The sequence below is a fragment of the Serinus canaria genome, chromosome 2 (genome assembly GCF_022539315.1).
Source record: "Serinus canaria isolate serCan28SL12 chromosome 2, serCan2020, whole genome shotgun sequence".
Taxonomy (NCBI): domain Eukaryota; kingdom Metazoa; phylum Chordata; class Aves; order Passeriformes; family Fringillidae; genus Serinus; species Serinus canaria.
Window position 1 is genome coordinate 99,947,118 of NC_066315.1, and position 19,050 is coordinate 99,966,167.

General features: G+C 39.3%; 1 protein-coding gene and 1 long non-coding RNA gene across 3 annotated transcripts in view; both read left to right on the forward strand.

Annotated features, from left to right (window-relative positions):
* PIEZO2 (piezo type mechanosensitive ion channel component 2) overlaps positions 1 to 19,050 on the forward strand; it is a 288,278-nt gene that overhangs the window by 101,938 nt on the left and 167,290 nt on the right. The window lies entirely within an intron of this gene.
* On the forward strand, positions 6,521 to 9,146 carry LOC127059182 (uncharacterized). Its single transcript, XR_007776746.1, has 2 exons — positions 6,521 to 6,767; positions 8,237 to 9,146. It is a non-coding gene; the product is annotated as an uncharacterized LOC127059182 (long non-coding RNA).

The window sequence follows — 19,050 nt, forward strand, 5'->3', positions numbered from 1 at the left end:
TAAAATGAAATAAAGTAATAAACTTCCATCTATCCATCTCTTATGCCCCTCTCTGGCATAACTCTCTTGAGTTTTAAATTTAATTTAACTTTAAATATTGATTCCAAAACTTATATTTCCAAACAGCATTTGTCCCTTTCTTGCTTATGTTGTATAGGAGGAAGGATTTTCAATTTTTCATTTATGTGTAAGCTCTACTTACAAAATGTCATGCAATATATTTTATCTTCCTTTCTCAGGAAATGTTGTTCAATACTTCAGAAAACAAACATTCTTTATTGTGCTGAAGTTAATTAAAATATCTATCCTGTGATTTATATATGTAATCTCCAGGTAGAAACTATTTGTACTTGTCTTACCATGCTTACATTTGACATTTAAACCTTTCAACTTACCTTTGGTAAATGTCCATTTTATTTATCACAAGGTATGCTGCTGCCACTTGAGTAAACAGCTGTACTACAAGTCAACACAAGCAACTTTATGTGATGTGAAGGATTTGACTCAAATAATAAAATCCTAAGAAAGCTTGAAGTTAGCATTACCATTTCACCTTTAGCTTAAACCACTTCCTAAAGCAAATGGCATAATTGTGTTCATGAAATACCAGTTTAACCTGGAGTATCTTGGGCTCTGTTGGTTTGAATCAGGCCTTCAGAGTCTAAAAACATACTTTTTTTTTTTTTTTTTAATGTATATAATTCACTGAGTGAGCTGGATTAATTGTTTTCCATATGTGTTTAATGTTCTTGTGACTGTAAAAACATAATTTTTACTTAGATTGGAGGAATTGCATCATCTAGGCACCATTTGTATGGGTAAAGAGTTCCAAGACAGAGTTGCATCCACTGGCTTTTTCCTCCTTTTGTGGTGAGAACCGGGGTCTGCAGTGGGAATTAATATAATTATTTCATCCTGAAGAGTCCACTCTTTAAGATGAAATGTACCGTTTTTTGCTGTTTATTCACATTTGTCAAGTGTAGCAGCTCTTCTTTCAGCTGCCACTAGTAATGATCTTACTTGGGGCATCACAGGGCAGTGGGTGTAGCTGTAGGATTGCATTAAATGTTATCAGACTGCTCTCTGACACCAAGGCCACATTCCCACACACTCACCATTAAGCTCTTTTTGCCTCCTGAGTGCAAAGGGTGTTTTGAAGTTGCCCGTTGGGAATGTTTTATCCCAGAGGAACACCCAAACTGTACCCAAGTTGTTTGGGAAAGAAGCTGGTTGACCAAAGTTGTTCTAAGAGTTTTTAAACTGTTTAGCAAGATGAATATTCAGCTGCTGAATTTCAGTGCCTGAATACTGAGTAAACTGGCACCATTTTGTTTACTTTACTTTGGTGAGATCCAGGTGAAGCCAATTAAAAGGGCAATCTGATACTGGCATTACTGGACCCCCATGATGCTGAAGAAGTTTAAGACTGTTGTAAATACAGGGGCTAAAAAAGGCCAAAGCATTTGCTAGGTCAGGGAATGAGGTCAATTATTGTCATTTAATGACATCAGAACTTAGATGTTCCTGTGAGGGTGAGGAGAGAACAGAATTCCTGCTTCAGAAAGCCCCTTGGTAGAACTTCTCCTTGTAACAATTCAGTGACACAGCCCCACTGGTTTCCTGCTCCCCAGCCATATGAGGAGGGCTGTGCAAAACTGACTGCAGATGTGGGCGAAGCCATAGCTGGAGAAATGACAGCACTTCGCCCGTGGCGCCTTCACAGCTTTATGATCTCTGCATTTTAGACTTGCTGTTAATGTTTATCCAACTCTTTGTGCTCAATAAGAAGTTCAGAAGTGTAGACTGGAAGACTGATGTGTTGTGTTTCTCCAGCCAGACCCAGATCCACTATTAATAAAACATTTTTTTACAGCTACAGTCTTTTCTGATGCTTATCATTAGGAAATTTTTCTTCCATTAGTCAAAATATCCTGTCTTCATCCTTCAGCCTGATGTGGAAGTGAAGAAAAACTTTCCATTAGTCTTTATGGTTACCCATTTTGTATTTGAAGGCTGCAGTCACATTTGTCATATGTACTCTTTTCTGTCATTCTCTTCTATTTTCACAACCTCAGCCCCTTCAAACTTTCTTCATGCATTGCATTTTTCTAGGAAAGAGATTATTGTTATTGTGGTTGGTCTAGTTCTGTTTTCTCCTAATTTTTCAGATATTTCTTGAAGCTCAGTGTCCAAAGCTAGGCACTATTGCAGCTGAGAATTTAGTAGCATATACTGAAATATAACAATTACCAAAGTGTCTGCAAGTCATACTCCCTATTTTTGAATTATTGTATGGTACTTTTTGCAATGGTCTCACACTTTTTATTTATAATTCACTGAAACCCACAAATCCTTTTCTTGAAAACAGACTATGTTTTTTCAATCCCATGTTTATGTAGGTGAGTATTCTTACGGTATAGTGGAAGTCGATGATTGCCCGTTTCTTTCTCTAGAAAGTTGTATTTGTCAAGACTGTTCTATCTCCTTGTTTGGTAGTGGCTTCTCTGATAGGGGCCTTCTGCAATAACACCTTCAAGGGGTTTTGGATAAATAAATTTTTGCTTTTCCTTTAGTATTTTTTTTTTGATTTTTCTGAAATTGTAGCATGTCCCCAAGTTTAAGTAAATCAAACCATAAAAGGAGCTAGTGAATGCTATGGCAGGTCCCCTCTTAATTATCTACCAAAGGTCATGGGAGTCTGGGGAGGACCTTGCTGACTTAAATAAAGCCAAACAGTTTTATTCCAGTTTACAAAAATGGCATGAAGGAAGGTCCAGGAATATACAGAGCAGTTATTCTAACCTCAGTTCCTGAAAAAAGTATGAAAAAAGTTTATATTAGGTAGTACTTAAAGACAGTTAAAGGACAATGCAGTCATCAGGCATGGTCAACACAGGTTCACAAAAGGATACTCCTGTTTACCTAATTTGATACCCTTCTATAGTAAAGTCAGCTGCCCAGTGGATGAAGGGAAGGTGGTGAATGTATTTATCCTGTACTTTAGTAAGGATAAATCCATTCTGTCCTCCCAGAAAAAAAATTTTTCAGTAGGTTCAAGATGCGCTTGTTTCATGAGCTGTTGGAGGGGCGGGGCCTGAAGGGTTTTAGTTAATGGGGCCACAGGTCCCTCAGGGCTCACTGCTAGAGCCAGTCCTATTGTCCATATATTTATCACTGATCTGGATGCAGGAGTTGAATACACCATTAGGAATTTTGATACCAACAATAATCAAAGTGGGAGGTGTTGTCTGGGACAAGATGCCTTGCAGAGGTCTTTGTGTAGTTAATCTAACTCCTGGCAATTTCAGAAATAGGTGAGAGGGCAGGATAATACTGGCTGCAAATGCTGTAGGTTAGTTTGTTTCAGTATTTTCAAATGCAAATTTTCTGAATCAAAAGATCATTTTCTGGTTTTAGTTTCTCTTTTCACACTGCTGTATAAAAACCTATGATAATATTTTCATTTTGGTAACAGAAACACTTGAAAAATGTTTAAATTAGAAGTGTGATAAAGACTATTACCTCTTAAACCTTATGCAGTTATAGTTCCATTTTGGAAATGAAGAACAACCATCCTTTTATCATTTATGTCTAGAAGCAGTTTTATTTGAGCCCATCTGCACACACAAACCAGACATCTGGAATTTCAGGTTCATTTCAAAACATTCTGCTATTATCCTGGACTTACGTAATTCAAAATTGGTTTAGGATAATTCCTGGAATGTTTAACTTCTTTGGTTTGTTATCTTTTTCATCCCCTTCCTTTTTTAGAGTTCATATAGCTTCTCTTCCAGGATGGCTACAAAATGCTACAGCATTCTCTAAATGATGTTGGCGTGTTGATAGAGGTTTAAAAATGTTTGGCCAACAGAAGGTTCTTGTTTCTCAAGAGCCTTGTGACTATTGCCTAGCACTAATAAAATTTTGCAGTTAGTAGTCTTTATTTAGCTTAATGAAAGATTTCTGGTTAGCCACAAATTCAGTGTGTGGAGCTAACATTGAATACCTCCCAGATATAGAAAGGAAAAGAATTAATACAGAAAGGGTGAGCTGAGCTAATCCTAAGCCATCAAGAGCTATGTAATTAAGCTTGTTTCACTGATATCTCCATAAAATAGACAGCATGATTTTGAAATATAGCTGTATTCATGCAGTAATAGAATTTCATAGTTAAGTTCATATTTCTGATGGAATAAAATTCTGATTATTAGATTAGGTAGCATCTTTTGAGTATAGAACCCGTCAGGCAGGCAGTTGAAGATTAGGCCACAAAGTAATAGCTACATTCTCCAGTATGCACAGTATGGCTCTTTCCTAGGACTAGTTTTAAAAATCCTTAAAAATGGCAATACCACTAGCAGGAATGTTTTCCACAATGTTAATTTTAAACTTGACTTCCAATCAATTAGTGCAATTATTCCTCATCATAATACTCTGTAAGTATACACACTGTGACTGTATCTTCTTGGGTTTAGTCAGCCTTTAAAAGAAGTCTGCTTTCTTTTTCCCTTAACTGTAGTGATGTACATCCACTTCTTATTTTGTGCTCCTCTATCATCCCTTGATCTTGACTTCTATGAATGAATCTACTGAAATGCCTATTCTCCAGAACAGTATTTTTGTTCATGAGAAATGCAACTTAGACCACTTCAACTAATCACTAATTAAGTTTGTAGTAAATATTTGTAAGAATGCAAAAAAGGGCACTTAAAATATTTCTGGATATTTTTCTTATACATCACATAAATGAGCTGATGGAATTTAAATGGGTACCTTGAAATCCTTTTAAAGACTTTCTATGAATCTTTGATTTTTGTGCCTACTTGGAGTGCTTTATTTACAAAATGATTATATGGAAAAGGGGAGAATAGATTTAAAGCACCAAGTTGCCTAGATAGCTTCTCTGTTAGATCATGGGAACTAAAATCAGATAATTCTCTGTCTCTGGTATGCCATGGTGAATGTCAAACAAATGCATGCCACCATTGTGGAATCATAATAACTTTCTGCTTTAGATAAATTTTGAAATGATTTCTTGGCTTAAAAGACCATCTTATGTTTGCATTACTACCAGCATGTCCCTGAGGTATTTTGTTATATTAGGAAGCAGCAATACCCAGTACAAATAAATTATGTCTCACCATTTATTGAAAGCTCAGGCTCAGGACTGAAGCTGACCCTTCACAGGAATGAATAATTTCTCTTTCCTATGTACCTGGTGAGATTTCATGCTTTTATATCTTCCTGAGTATACTTCTAAGATTGTGCTGATTTTGTAAAGTACTGCTTTGGTAAAGATTGCTGTTTATTGCTGGATTAATTAACTCACTGGAAATAAAGATGCTGCTATTGTTTCTAAATGGAAAAAAAGTTTAAAGGATTTCATACAGGGTTTCATACTTCTGTTTCAAAGGTAGATGAATTCCAGTCTTTCAAATACCATGATTTACTGGTCCAACTCCTGTCTGAGGGCTGAGTGTATCTCATGGCCCCTTGTTGGCTGTTTTGACGCATCATTTCATGGGAGAATACCTTGGAAACACATAGTTTGAAAATATTGGAAATTTTAAATACTATTTTATGAAAAATATTCTGATAATTTCCTATTAGTTGTATTGATAATTTTGGCAATTTTGCTTTCAAATATATTGCTTCATATGAAATGAAATTAATCTAAATGGCATTAAGAAAACAAGCAAGTTTATTGTAAGAAGCTTCTGAGCAGAAGTCATAGCAAAGCATCTTTATACTGAAAAAGTCATTATGTCCTCTCCAATGCTTTTTCTTACCAAAATAAAAGCTAAGTTATCTTCATTAAAGAGTGCTCAAGCACTGCACCCTGGGCAAAACAGCTCATTCTTCTCTAACAAACACATCCATATCTCAACCAAATGTTCAAGGTACTTTCCAAACAACTAGTTTAACTACAAATTTGAGATCTTTAGTGATCTCAGTTGTATGTGCATCATACTCCTTTTTTACTCAGTGAAGTTGATTTTTCAATGTCTTTTCCAATATAAGTGGCCCTTGTCTTGCAGAACATCTACATTTTAATCATATTTTTGTGTGTAATCTAAAAGATTACAATCTTGGCCAAAATCTGAGCAAAAAATAATGCCTTTAAGCATCTAAGAAACAGTTCATTCTTTTATCACAGTAGCCATCAGATTGTACTTGTGTGGTTTCTGTACAAGCAGCAGGTAGGTTTGGAAATGAACTCTTGTTTCAAGAACAACTGTGGAATGTCCAGTTTATAGGATGAAACAACCAGCTGTAGCACTGCAGAAGAATCAGAGTAACCTTTCATTGAGAGTTCATATGTTTTAAACTCAAAGTTATCTGAGCCTGTGATGTCTATGACAGCCAATATAGTACAAATTTAGTCCAGACTTTATGCTAGATGAGTTCCAGAGTGGTGAGTGGTGCCTCAGTGGGAAAAACAATTTTCAAACCAATATTTTAATAGAAGAAGTTGTACAGATTCTTCATGCTGCCAGCAAGACTGATAATACTGAATTCCTGTCGTGGTTTGAAAGGAAATGAAGTTTTTTGTGATGGTGTGGGCAATCCAATCAGTGTTCAGATTTAATATTGGCACCTGGTTTGTCCACTGAGGGCAGGATACGCCTCTGAGAACACAGGGGTTAAAAGCTGTGATCTCCCAGGGGAACTTCCTCTTGGAGTCCCGCTGGAGAGTGAGTAGACCCCCCTGCCCAGCTCCTTTGGCTGGGCAGGGGGGGAGGGGAGCCATGTGGCCAGAGAGAGAGGTAGGACAGGCCTGGGCCCAAGGGTGGAGGAGAACATTGCAAGGGCTTCGGGCAGCCGTCCTCCATTCCCCCCCCCCCCCTGCGAGGGAGAGAGAGACAGAGCCGGTGCCTGTGGTGGCTGTGATAGTGGCCCGGCGTGAAGGAGAAGGGGGGGGTGCCCAGCAGGGCAGACAGGCGTGGGAGTTGACGAAGTAAACCGGCAGAGAGAGAGAGCTCGGGACTTTTAACCCCTTTGAGGAAGATGAGAACCTTGCAAAAGCTGAGTCCTCCTGAAGTTGATGAGATTGAGAAGATGTTGAGATTGAGAAGATGTTGAGGAAAATTCTAGGTGGGAGGAGATGATGAAGTGGCTTTGGGCTGGACTTTTCTTGTGTAGCCACAGCAGAACCACGGGTGTTTCTGTGCCACAGAGACTGCGTTCTAGGGGGAGGCGATGGCTCAGAGCCAAGAGAGTGCAGTGATGTGGAGGAGTGAACAGAGACGACGGGTGAGGAGGGTGTGGTGGTGCCCTCCACTTCGAAGAAGAGAAGAAGAAGAAGACGATCTCTGTTCAAGAGACCCCTCGGCCCCAGGGGGTGAAATTTGGGGGGGACAAGTGTCCCAGAAGGAGAAGGACTGTGCTCCCTTTGGAACTGGTCAAAGTATCCTTAAAATGAAAAACCCCAGAAGCAGCTCTGATCCATGTGCAGTGGTGAGAGCACTGGACATGGAAGGCGTGTGGCGCAAGAGGGACTTCTCTCTCCTCAAGAGACTGAGAATCGATTGTCTGAAGGGTGGCAATGAAATTGGAAATTTGGTGGGGGGAGGAGGAAGAATTTTGGAAGGTTTTCATCTTATGTTCTATTGTGTTTTGTGTGTCTTCCTTTGTAGTTGTAGGTTAATAAATGCTTTTTTTTTTTCCTTTTAACCTTAAGTTGGAGCCTGCTTTGCTCTGTCTCTGATCATATCTCACAGTAGGTGCCAGGGAAGTAGGTGTTCTCGTGGGGGCACTGGTATTGTGCCAGGCTTAAACCATGACATTTTTGGTTCCCTGACCGGGAAATCGATTTTTGGATGAGTGATAAGGTGAACTGTGAGATGTGATCAAGAAGAATAAGAGCAAAGCATGTAATGTATTAGGTTAAGATGATAGATTAATAGAGGTTTTATTGTTTAAGTAGAGTTTGTCTATTGTAATTTGGATGATAATTTTAGAAAATGTGTTCTCAGAGGCGAAGGGTGGAATGTCGTGGTTTGAAAGGAAATGAAGTTTTTTGTGATGGTGTGGGCAATCCAATCAGTGTTCAGATTTAATATTGGCACCTGGTTTGTCCACTGAGGGCAGGATACGCCTCTGAGAACACAGGGGTTAAAAGCTGTGATCTCCCAGGGGAACTTCCTCTTGGAGTCCCGCTGGAGAGTGAGTAGACCCCCCTGCCCAGCTCCTTTGGCTGGGCAGGGGGGGAGGGGAGCCATGTGGCCAGAGAGAGAGGTAGGACAGGCCTGGGCCCAAGGGTGGAGGAGAACATTGCAAGGGCTTCGGGCAGCCGTCCTCCATTCCCCCCCCCCCCCCTGCGAGGGAGAGAGAGACAGAGCCGGTGCCTGTGGTGGCTGTGATAGTGGCCCGGCGTGAAGGAGAAGGGGGGGGTGCCCAGCAGGGCAGACAGGCGTGGGAGTTGACGAAGTAAACCGGCAGAGAGAGAGAGCTCGGGACTTTTAACCCCTTTGAGGAAGATGAGAACCTTGCAAAAGCTGAGTCCTCCTGAAGTTGATGAGATTGAGAAGATGTTGAGATTGAGAAGATGTTGAGGAAAATTCTAGGTGGGAGGAGATGATGAAGTGGCTTTGGGCTGGACTTTTCTTGTGTAGCCACAGCAGAACCACGGGTGTTTCTGTGCCACAGAGACTGCGTTCTAGGGGGAGGCGATGGCTCAGAGCCAAGAGAGTGCAGTGATGTGGAGGAGTGAACAGAGACGACGGGTGAGGAGGGTGTGGTGGTGCCCTCCACTTCGAAGAAGAGAAGAAGAAGAAGACGATCTCTGTTCAAGAGACCCCTCGGCCCCAGGGGGTGAAATTTGGGGGGGACAAGTGTCCCAGAAGGAGAAGGACTGTGCTCCCTTTGGAACTGGTCAAAGTATCCTTAAAATGAAAAACCCCAGAAGCAGCTCTGATCCATGTGCAGTGGTGAGAGCACTGGACATGGAAGGCGTGTGGCGCAAGAGGGACTTCTCTCTCCTCAAGAGACTGAGAATCGATTGTCTGAAGGGTGGCAATGAAATTGGAAATTTGGTGGGGGGAGGAGGAAGAATTTTGGAAGGTTTTCATCTTATGTTCTATTGTGTTTTGTGTGTCTTCCTTTGTAGTTGTAGGTTAATAAATGCTTTTTTTTTTTCCTTTTAACCTTAAGTTGGAGCCTGCTTTGCTCTGTCTCTGATCATATCTCACAGTAGGTGCCAGGGAAGTAGGTGTTCTCGTGGGGGCACTGGTATTGTGCCAGGCTTAAACCATGACAATTCCATAATATAAAAGTCTATTTTTAATGGAATTTAGGTGCCTACATATTTTTGAAGTCCTGAACCTACACTGTATATTAATTAAATCAGTACAGACAGCCAGTTGCTTGGAAAGTCTATTTGTTCTGGTTTTATGAAAGATGAGTGCTGTGATTTAACCTCAGATGACAAGTAAGTAGCACACAGCTGCTTGCTCCCCCTATCTCCCAGTGGAATGGAGAGGAGACTTAGGAGAAAAAAGATAAGGAAAAGCTCAAAGTTCATGGGTAAGAACAGTTTAATAATTTAAAGAAAGTAAACTACTACTATTGCTGCTTCTACTAATTTTACTGAAAAAAAAAAAAAAGAGAGAAAAATAAAACTCAAGACACACAAGTGACACACACAGAATTGCTCATCACTGGCTGACCAATGCTGAGCCTGTCCCTGAGCAGCAAACAGTCCCTTCCAGCCGACTCCCCAGTTTATATACTGGGCATGACAGTCTGGGGTATGGAATATCCCTTTGGTCACTTTGGGTCAGCTGTCCTGGCTGTGCTCCCTCCCAGCTTCTTGTGGACCTGCTTCACTGGCAGAGCATGAGACACTCCCAAGTCCTTGATTTAGGGTATGCACTACTTAGCAACTACCAAAACATCAGTGTGTTATCAACATTATTTTTAAAATAAACCCAAAACACAGCACTGTACCAGCTACTAGGAATAAAATTAACTCTATCCCAGCAAAGCTAGGGCAGTCAGTTACTTCTTGTGGTTTGACATTCTATTATGTCTTCAGCAAACTATGTAAAGCTTCATTGCCTATATTGCTAGCAGAATGCTGAAGCCTGAGCACATGAGAAGCCGAAAATGTTTGCAGAATGCAGGTTAATAGAATTTTATAAAGCTAACTGTGGAGACTTTATTAAAAGTCAGTATGTGGATATTGTCCTTCTTACCCAAAGCAGTTAAGCCTGTCTCTTGGTGACGTGCCCAGTGCCACGTGGATTGAAAAGAAACCCTGCTTTGACTTGTAAATTCCTCTAAGAAGGAGCTTTTCCTTTTCTGTTGTTTGTACCCCACAACCTGTGGCAGGATTCAGCTGAGGGGCTTGTGGAAATACCACAGTTTACAGAAAAAGGAGAATAGGATTTCTTCAGAGCTTCCCTCTTATCAGCCACTATGCCTGCAGAATAATGAGCTGGAAAGCAGCAAATGGCCATTTGTCCAGATCTCCACTGAGAGACAGAAAATCTAAGAATCTTTGCAGAGATTAGTAAAAGTGATTCTTAAAAGGACTGAAGTAGAGCTGAAGCTCCTGTTATGCTATTTCACATGGCAAATACCTCTGAAAACCTAGGAAATGAGAGAAAGGCAGGAGATTTGACTTTAAGGAAATAATATTTCCTATCACACTCTGGTTTCATCATGTACTGTTTCTTGCATAGGTGAGTTCAGTGTCTGAGTGAAGAAATATAAGAATAATAATAAGAAACTTCTCTTTGGAGTCATGAACAGCTTGAGACTAAAAAGAATGCTTAGCTGTAAAAACTGCACTGAGATCCAGATGTGGTGGCACCAATATGGCCGTTTTATTGGGTCCTATTGTGTGATTGTACAGTTTTACCAATGACCATTTCTGAAGGTCACTTCAAGGATTCCAAGAGTCAAGAATGTTTAACATATGGAACACATCCAATGAGAAACTTTTAATTAGCCAAAGGTGTTAGCATGCCTTTTTTGTCTCAACAGAAACTTAGAACAATAGCCTATTCTGTATATGAAAGTTAATTTTACTTTGATTCAGTGCCCATTGGATGTTAACATTTCTTCAACACTTTCCATTCAGCTTTATGGAGCCAGGAAATTTATGACTGGGGAAACAGAAGCTTCTGTAATTGCTTCTTGATAAGTCCTGCTTAATTTCCTGCTGGGTGTTACTACTTAGCAGTTTAGTTCATTGTACTTATGGAGTCTTTATTTCTGGACTCAGAGGCTGCCATGTGAAAACTGAGCAATAATTTAGGGAGTCACTTTGAGGCATGGAGCATGCCTCCACTGTTATGATGTGTGTTATTCTGCTGCAATGACTTTGGCACACTCGCTTGTGTTCGGCCATTCAAGAGAACCTGATGTAGGAGATCACCCTTTTCACTGCCACTCACAGTTTGTATTTTTGACAGTCAGCATTTCATGGGAGAGAAGACCTGGGAAACTCCTGGGTGGCCCATGGGGCTGTACAGCTTCTTTCTGAAGCTGGTGGACTTTGGAAGGTATTCCCAAGGTGCACTCAAGGAAGCACCCAGTGTACCTGCTGATGCTGGATGCAAAATGGGACAGTTCTCTTTTTAGTGTCCCAGTTGTAGCGAGGATGACTGCAGGGTAATAGAATAGAATAGAAGTGTGACCATCACTGTCAGCTTGTTTTAGGGCTGTTTGTAGGAGAGAGAGAGAGCAGCTGTTTTCTGTCTCCCTCTGTCCTCTTAAAGGAAGAAGCAGAAGTAGCAAACACAAGGAGGAAATCAAGGCCAGCTGTGAGGGACAAGGCACTCAATAAAACTTGACTAGATGAGATGAGAGCAGAATGTATGTATGAAGGAAATAAAAGCAGAAGAGAGTAACTGTTTGTTGATTTATACTCAGGGCTAGTGCTGTTAGTAAATTAAGCACCAAATGTGCAGAGCAGGCTTCTACATTTTTGTAAGTAGCCACTTGCTTGCTTGACCCCTGGTTGTATGTTTAACCTTTTTATGAAAAGCTTATCAGCATACATTGCCAACTGCTTTAAAGTTCCAAGTTACTACAAAACCTGTTCTCCATATTGTAGAAAGTCCTTGAAGACCAGCAAAATCAGAAACTGCCTGCTCAGATGATTACAGTGAAAGAACTTGTCTACAGGGTCAGACTCTTACTCTGACCCAGGTTATTAAGGCTCATTTGGCAGTGTTTGGCTGTAGCAGAATGAGGTATGTTAGGACAGCACTAAAGTGCTTTAGCAACCAGCATCTCTGGGCTGGCATAGGGACCATGTTGAAATGTTCCCTTGTTGATCATTCAAATCACTGTAATATAAATATTTTACTGGGGAGTCTTACTGTATTATTACTATTCAGGAGTAGGAAACGATATATTTGTGTGTTGGACACTGTTTAGACAAATACTTTCCACTGAGAATAAATATTTCCCTTTATTTCTGGGGATCTGTCTCTTCTGTTTGGCGGTTTACATGGTTAAGGGTTGCTCTTCATCACATAATCCTGTTGACTATTTTTAGAAAACTTGATTCATTAGTGTGATTCTGCAAGCCTTTGCATGTATTTGTGCCCACTTTGCAAATTTGAGAGGGGTTGGTCCCTGGGTCAGAGCCCTTAGGCTTCATCCTTCTGCACCTCTTGGTGATTTACGTCAGCAGCTGGAAAGCAAACAGCAAACCCGAGTGGAGATGATGACAGCTGCTCACCGCAGCCACTCTGCACGGCTGGACCGCCAGCTGCGCATCTCAGCTGCAAGGACAGGTGAGGTGTTGTGTCTGGGGGTGGCAGCTCTGATGGGCCATCCCTGGCAGTGCAGCACCCCAGTGGGTGGGCTTCCCTGGGCAGTGGGGGCTAGGGGCTGCTCTGGACAAAAATGAGGTCTTGAGTTGAGGTTAACCTCTAATTGAAAGGGCTGAGTTTACTGAGCCCTTCATGGAAGCTGTGATGTAAAACAAATCACCCTGTAAAACAAAGCAGAAAGCGTTGCTCACATAAATAGGGCTTGGAGCCATCAGGAAAAAAGTGTTTTCTTAATGGGGTTGGACTTGAAATGCTTTGGTGGGCTCTCCTGCATCAGTGTGTTAGAACATAGTCCTAAACCTGGGTCAAATACAATTCGAACTTGCATTCTTTGAGTTTACTTCCAAAAGGAAAGTCTGTCTCAAAATTCCCTCCAAGTTCAGCCAGATATGCAAGTCTAAATCAGTAACCACACAGCTTGCCAGAAAGTGCTGTACCTTACACCTTTTGCATAAACAATATGCAGCACATTTGTCAATGCTTACTCTTAACAAAGAACAACATAACTAAGAACAATTCCGTAACACTCATAAAGGGTGAAAAAGTATCCTTTACATCTCTGGAAGGAGAAGAACTCTGAATTTTGAAGGTTAGACTTGATTTCCAAAGTTATAAACATCCCCCTTTTGTTTAATTTCTTGCATTTTTCCTGGTATCTAGTTCTTTAACAAATACGTATAAGAATCCATATATACTGTGTTAACTGCTGAATTTAATCATACTACATTTTTTTAGGGGTATGTTTAAAGCAATCAAGCAACTTGATTTCAGAGATGTTATAGTCATCATCTAGACTGAAACCAGGAAGATTTTCAATAGCATCAGTGAAAGGTGTAGTAAATGAAAAATATTTAATGAAAAAACTAGTCCTATTTTTATGTGTATGGAAATAGGGAGAATAAAACACAGTATCTTTTAAATTATTAAGAGAATGCAGTTGATTTTCATCTGTCATCAGATATCATTGAATGCAGATTTTAAAACTGTAAACAAGTTAAACACAGTTTTCACACTGAAGTAGTGTAAAACTACAAAGCATGTAAAAAGCATGCACTCCAGCCAGTGTTTGTCAAAAGCTTTACCAAGCTTTTTGGGGTGTAGAACAGTGAATGGAAGTAGTTCCTGAAGGTAATCAATATTAATGTAGTTCAGAATACATTAATTAGTCATTGATACCTGTTTAACTGTATAATGTTATTATACTGTAAACATTAATACCTGTATATTTAAGTATATAGTCCTTCATTTAAAAAGAAGATAGCCAGCCCCCAGTACAGAGGACACAGTGATAAGAACTGATAGCTTATTAAGTTCTTTTGTTCATGTATCACTTTACTTTCTGTCACTATGGTCATAAAATAAATAGCAAATTGTGTTTCATGGTGGCTCACAAATTCTTTTTGGCACACAAATTTAGAATGTTGAAATGCAAAAGGATGATTTTTAACTCATCTTTTAGACCTAGACTTTGACCTTGTCATGGGATTGTGTCCTCTTGGTTTGTTGGTGATGCTATGGTTGGCTACATAGGAGGCTCCAGGAAATTCCTGCTTTTTCTAGACCCCACAAATTTGTCTGCAAATAATGCAATGTTTCATGAGAGAACTGGTGTTCTTACCTTCACTGTAGACATGACGAAAGACTTGAATTACACCCAGAATAGGTCCCATTGTAGAGTCTAGCAAATTACCATCATTCTTTAAAATACAGTCCTTAATTTAGGTGCCAAACTGGATTTTAATCCTAAAAAATCTTACATACACCTGGAGGGTGTGGTGGTCTAGTGGTAATTAAACACAGCTGCAGTGTGAAACTTGTGGAGTTGAAAAGACTGATGGAAATCCTATAAGCACCATCCCTGGAAGAATTAAAAAAAACACGTGGATATGGCACATGAGATGTGGTTAATGGTGAACATGATGGAAGTGCTGATGGTTGGACTTGGTAATCTTGGTAATCTAAGAGGTTTTTTCTGACCTTATTGATTCTTGATATCCCAGACAAACACAGCAAGAATAAAAAATAATTGGAGCTGATGCTGTTGTGCTGGAAACAATTCCAGCTTTGTGAAAGATATTGGTCTCCCAGTTCTCATTATTTCAGAGACGAATACTTACATAGTTTTCCTTATTCTTGACTATCTGATGTTTTATGTTTGACTAAGAATAAAATACAAGACTGACAGAAACACTAACAATCAGTGCTGTGTGAAGGGGACAAGAGATGCCTTTATCAGATTGTGCTCAGTTTCTCTCTGTTTATATAAACACACATGCACATTTTCGTCTTGAGGGGCCTCATTCATTACAGCAGGAACTTTTTGTGATTATTAAGTTTTAGTGCTGCACAGCAACCTGTGCAATTTCATGAGTCAGGCTGATTGAATTACGCAATTAGACAGCCTTGCTCAGTGGGGAAGAGGACATTTCAGCACCATTTTTTCAATAATAAAATTCCATGAAATTGTCCAAGGTTTAGAAAGTTGCAAGTACCAATGAGGAAGGAAAATGTGCTCTAGTGGTCAATAGAATAGAAGCTCAACTTCTTTGACTCCAAGCAGGGGGCTTTCAAAAATATGCACAGACCAGACAAGATTAGAGGGGATGTAATACTTTCAGATCTAACAGGGAGGAAAAAAAGAAAAAAAGCCAGGGGTCTTGTTCTCAAAATGGAAATAATGTTCACATTGTTATCCACAGTACATGGATTGGTCACACAGTAAATAACTGTTAATAATAAACAGTAAATAACTGTTTTCTGCAGAATGGAGATAGTGAGCAGGAATGATTTGTTGAACTTGCACTTCTTGGTCAGATGCTCAGGAAATCCACAGGAGGAAAAGGAAAGGTCAGCAGATGGTCATGGGTATTCACAGTCCATGACTTGGACTTGCTTTTCTGAAGTCCCTGAGGCTGCTACTCATGCGGGTTTTGCCTCATCAAGATTTTGGGGGAGGGAATAAATAATTTTTTAGCCATTGCACTGAATTAAGTAAAATTTTCAATTTCCAGTAGTACTTGTAAGTGCCATTAAATTTTTTTAATGCAGCTTTTAAATGAAAACTTCTGGGACTTGGCAGAGATCAGGTTTGTCTTGCTGACATATAGATGTGAACCATGGTTCTGCCTGGTGTAGCAGTTCTACAGCCATACTGAACTGGACCCCTCTTCTGCTACTGTACTCTCATCAGATCATAATTTTCAGAAAGCTTCTAATCAAAATAAATTTCAGCTCATGAAACTGCATTGCCTTGAGAGTGAAACACCACCTGTTCATTACAGTCCTGTTCTCTCAACAGCCTTTCCACAAATTAGATTTCACAACACCTATGACACATGAATTTTGAGATTGTTTTTATGACTTTTCATATCCCCACTGAAACATTGTCAGAATTATCTCATATATATGATAAAAAAGAAAATCCTGAGCAAGAAAGTTCACAGAATCCATATCCACATAAAACAAAGGCTGGAATGCTGATAGAGTTCCATGAACATCTGGAAAAAGTCAAAGATGGGTTTCCATATCTATTCTATGTCTTTCTGGATAACAATAAAAAATGGTATCGCATTTCCCTTCATAGTTCACAGTTTCTGTTTTTTGGAGGTTTTTTTTTTCTTAGCTAGTAAAGAGTGAAAGGTTCTATAACAGCAGCTGCAGGAATTGACAATAAATATTGCATTTTATTGTTGCTGATGTATTAAGTCAGAAGGCAAAAATCAGCTTCTTTGTTTTGCTATTTAATTTTCTCAGAGAAAGCAGAAGATTTTACATTTTAGGTAGTGGCAGCTCTTGATTTCAGAGATTTCTCAAAACTTGTATGAAATATCAGGATATTTTTATTTTGTAAATACAGTGCTGTGTGCCAGGAATGTAAATTCACTTTTTTTTTTTTTTTTTGCAATAGTTAAATTTTGTTGTAAAGTAATATATATATTGTAAACACCATTAAATATTTATACTTTACTAAGCTACTAATTTAAATAAAGAATATTTAATTTTAAATAAACATTTCATTAGCAGAGATTGATGTGTCCTGGAAGCCATAATGGTAATGCTGTATATTTCATTGCTGGTGCTACAGCACCACTCTGCAATGATGTACCACCAGTGCTGGGTTGGTGAGAGAGAACTGCTTGCAGGATAGCTCTGTGTTGCCTAAATGCATCACACTTTTCCTTTTTTTCCCCCTCTCTAAATCTTTTCCATATGTAACAGCAGCTCTCTTTTACATGAGCAGGTAGAAGGTGGATTGTTAGGCTGTTCTGTGGAGCAGGATGCAAGACTTAGCTGCTTGTCTGCCCATGTGCTAATGTAAGGAGAATTTAGCAAAAGCAATCACAAAACCTTGCTTTCTGTCCTCACTTGAGAAAAGGTGTAAGATCTAGTTTTGAAAATAAAGAAATGCTAAATGTGTGGCTTATATGACATGTTGCTTGGTCTCCTAGGATTTTTCAATAGGATTTTGGTATTTAAAATAAAGTAAAAACCTACCAGATTATGGAAAATGGGATAAATATTTCTCACTTGCTCCACATCCCTCTCTGTCTTCTGCACGTCACACAGTGACTGCATTTATTTAAAACTTTCACTGTCCTGTTCCCTTTTCTGAGTTAGGATCATTGCCAAAGTGATCTCATGTTTATAGAGGGTTTTTTTGGTTTATGTTACTGTTTGTGGTACAAATAGCTACTTTCACCTTGGAGTTGTACCTTTTTTGGCTGTGTTTGATTCTGAGGTAGTATCCTCTATATTTGGGTCAATGATCACAAAATTTGGCTGCTGTAATTTTCCATTAATATTAAAAAAAACCACCCATCCCCCTAGCATATGGGATGCAGAAGACACTGCTCAGCAAGCTGTTATAAATTTCAAAAAGGTTTATGAGCTGAAAAAATTGTGTTTGGAGAGGGAATGTAGACTTTGCAATTTCCAAATGCTGATGCTAAATCCATTCAGATGTAAATCAAACCCATCAGGAGTACTCTGCTCTTTAGATACTTTATCCTAACATGTGTTTGCTCATTATTCCTTCCTCAGCTGGAGGTTCTATAGGAAAGCTGTTTAAATGAAATGAATAATGTATTACTATGAAGAAGATTAGTGTATTTTGGAACTCAGAAGGATAGTTATGTCATAATCTCTCTGGATATTTCCCAGTGTTTGGGAAATATCCAGAGAGATATTTGGATATAGGCTTTGAATGATCTCTCTAACTGGACATCTTGTGCTTCTTTGTGTAGAGTAGAGTCAAATAATCTTGGCTTTGAAATGAACAGTGTTCACATATATGGACATATGTTCACGTACCTTTCACTTGGAGATTGGTTTTTATTGATGGGACAGCATCCTACCTGATACCTCTTTTTTAAACTTCACTACATTTGTTGCACACTGGAAGTACCTTATGTTAGAAGAACTTTTGTGGCTCCATTTACTTTTTGTTTTGGGAGACCTCTGTGACTGGTCTGTCTCTGCTGTTGCTCTGTCTTGCAAATTTAATGTTGCTTTTCTGTGAAATCATTGGCATCAAGTCAAGATATATCCATTGGTAATTCTGGTTCTTGGGGTTTGTGACAATTCAACTTCATTGCTATCAGGCCTTTGTTGATATCTACAGTATCTGTATGGAAGTTCTAAAACACTGTGGAGGCCTCTGTGGAATGCTGATAATGAGTTGGAAATCTCTCATAAAATAATTTACTAAAATCATTATTAGAAGATTTCTTTTACAGAGTGATAGTTAAACTCTGTTTGAATGCCAAAGTCTAATATCATCTTACAAAAATGACATAAAGAAGGACCAGTATAAGGTCTTATGTTGTTATCCCAGCTCGTGAGAAGTTAGACTGGATTTTGGTAGGAATTGTCATCATAGCTTTGCAGATTCATCCCAGTGATGGAAGAACACGTCCAATTTAAGATTGATATGCTTTTACCATGGAGAGTTAAAACTTCTTGGTGCAAAATAAATTGAGCAGTTGCTGGGATAAAAAGAAGGTTCTCAAGTTTTCTTGCATAGACAGCTTTTTCATATTGTGGTTCAGCAACAACCTACCCTGAGCATACCTTGCCTGCCAGCCCTTGATAGGAAACTTTTCTGCATGTGAGTATTTATTTCTTACTAAGACAAATTTAATGAGACACCAATCTACTTTCTAACCTGTTTTCTTACCTTGATGTTTCTATTGGGCCCTGCAGGAGCAGATTTCATAGAGCTGTCTTGGGGGTCTTCTTGGAGATTTCCTCTTCAATTTAT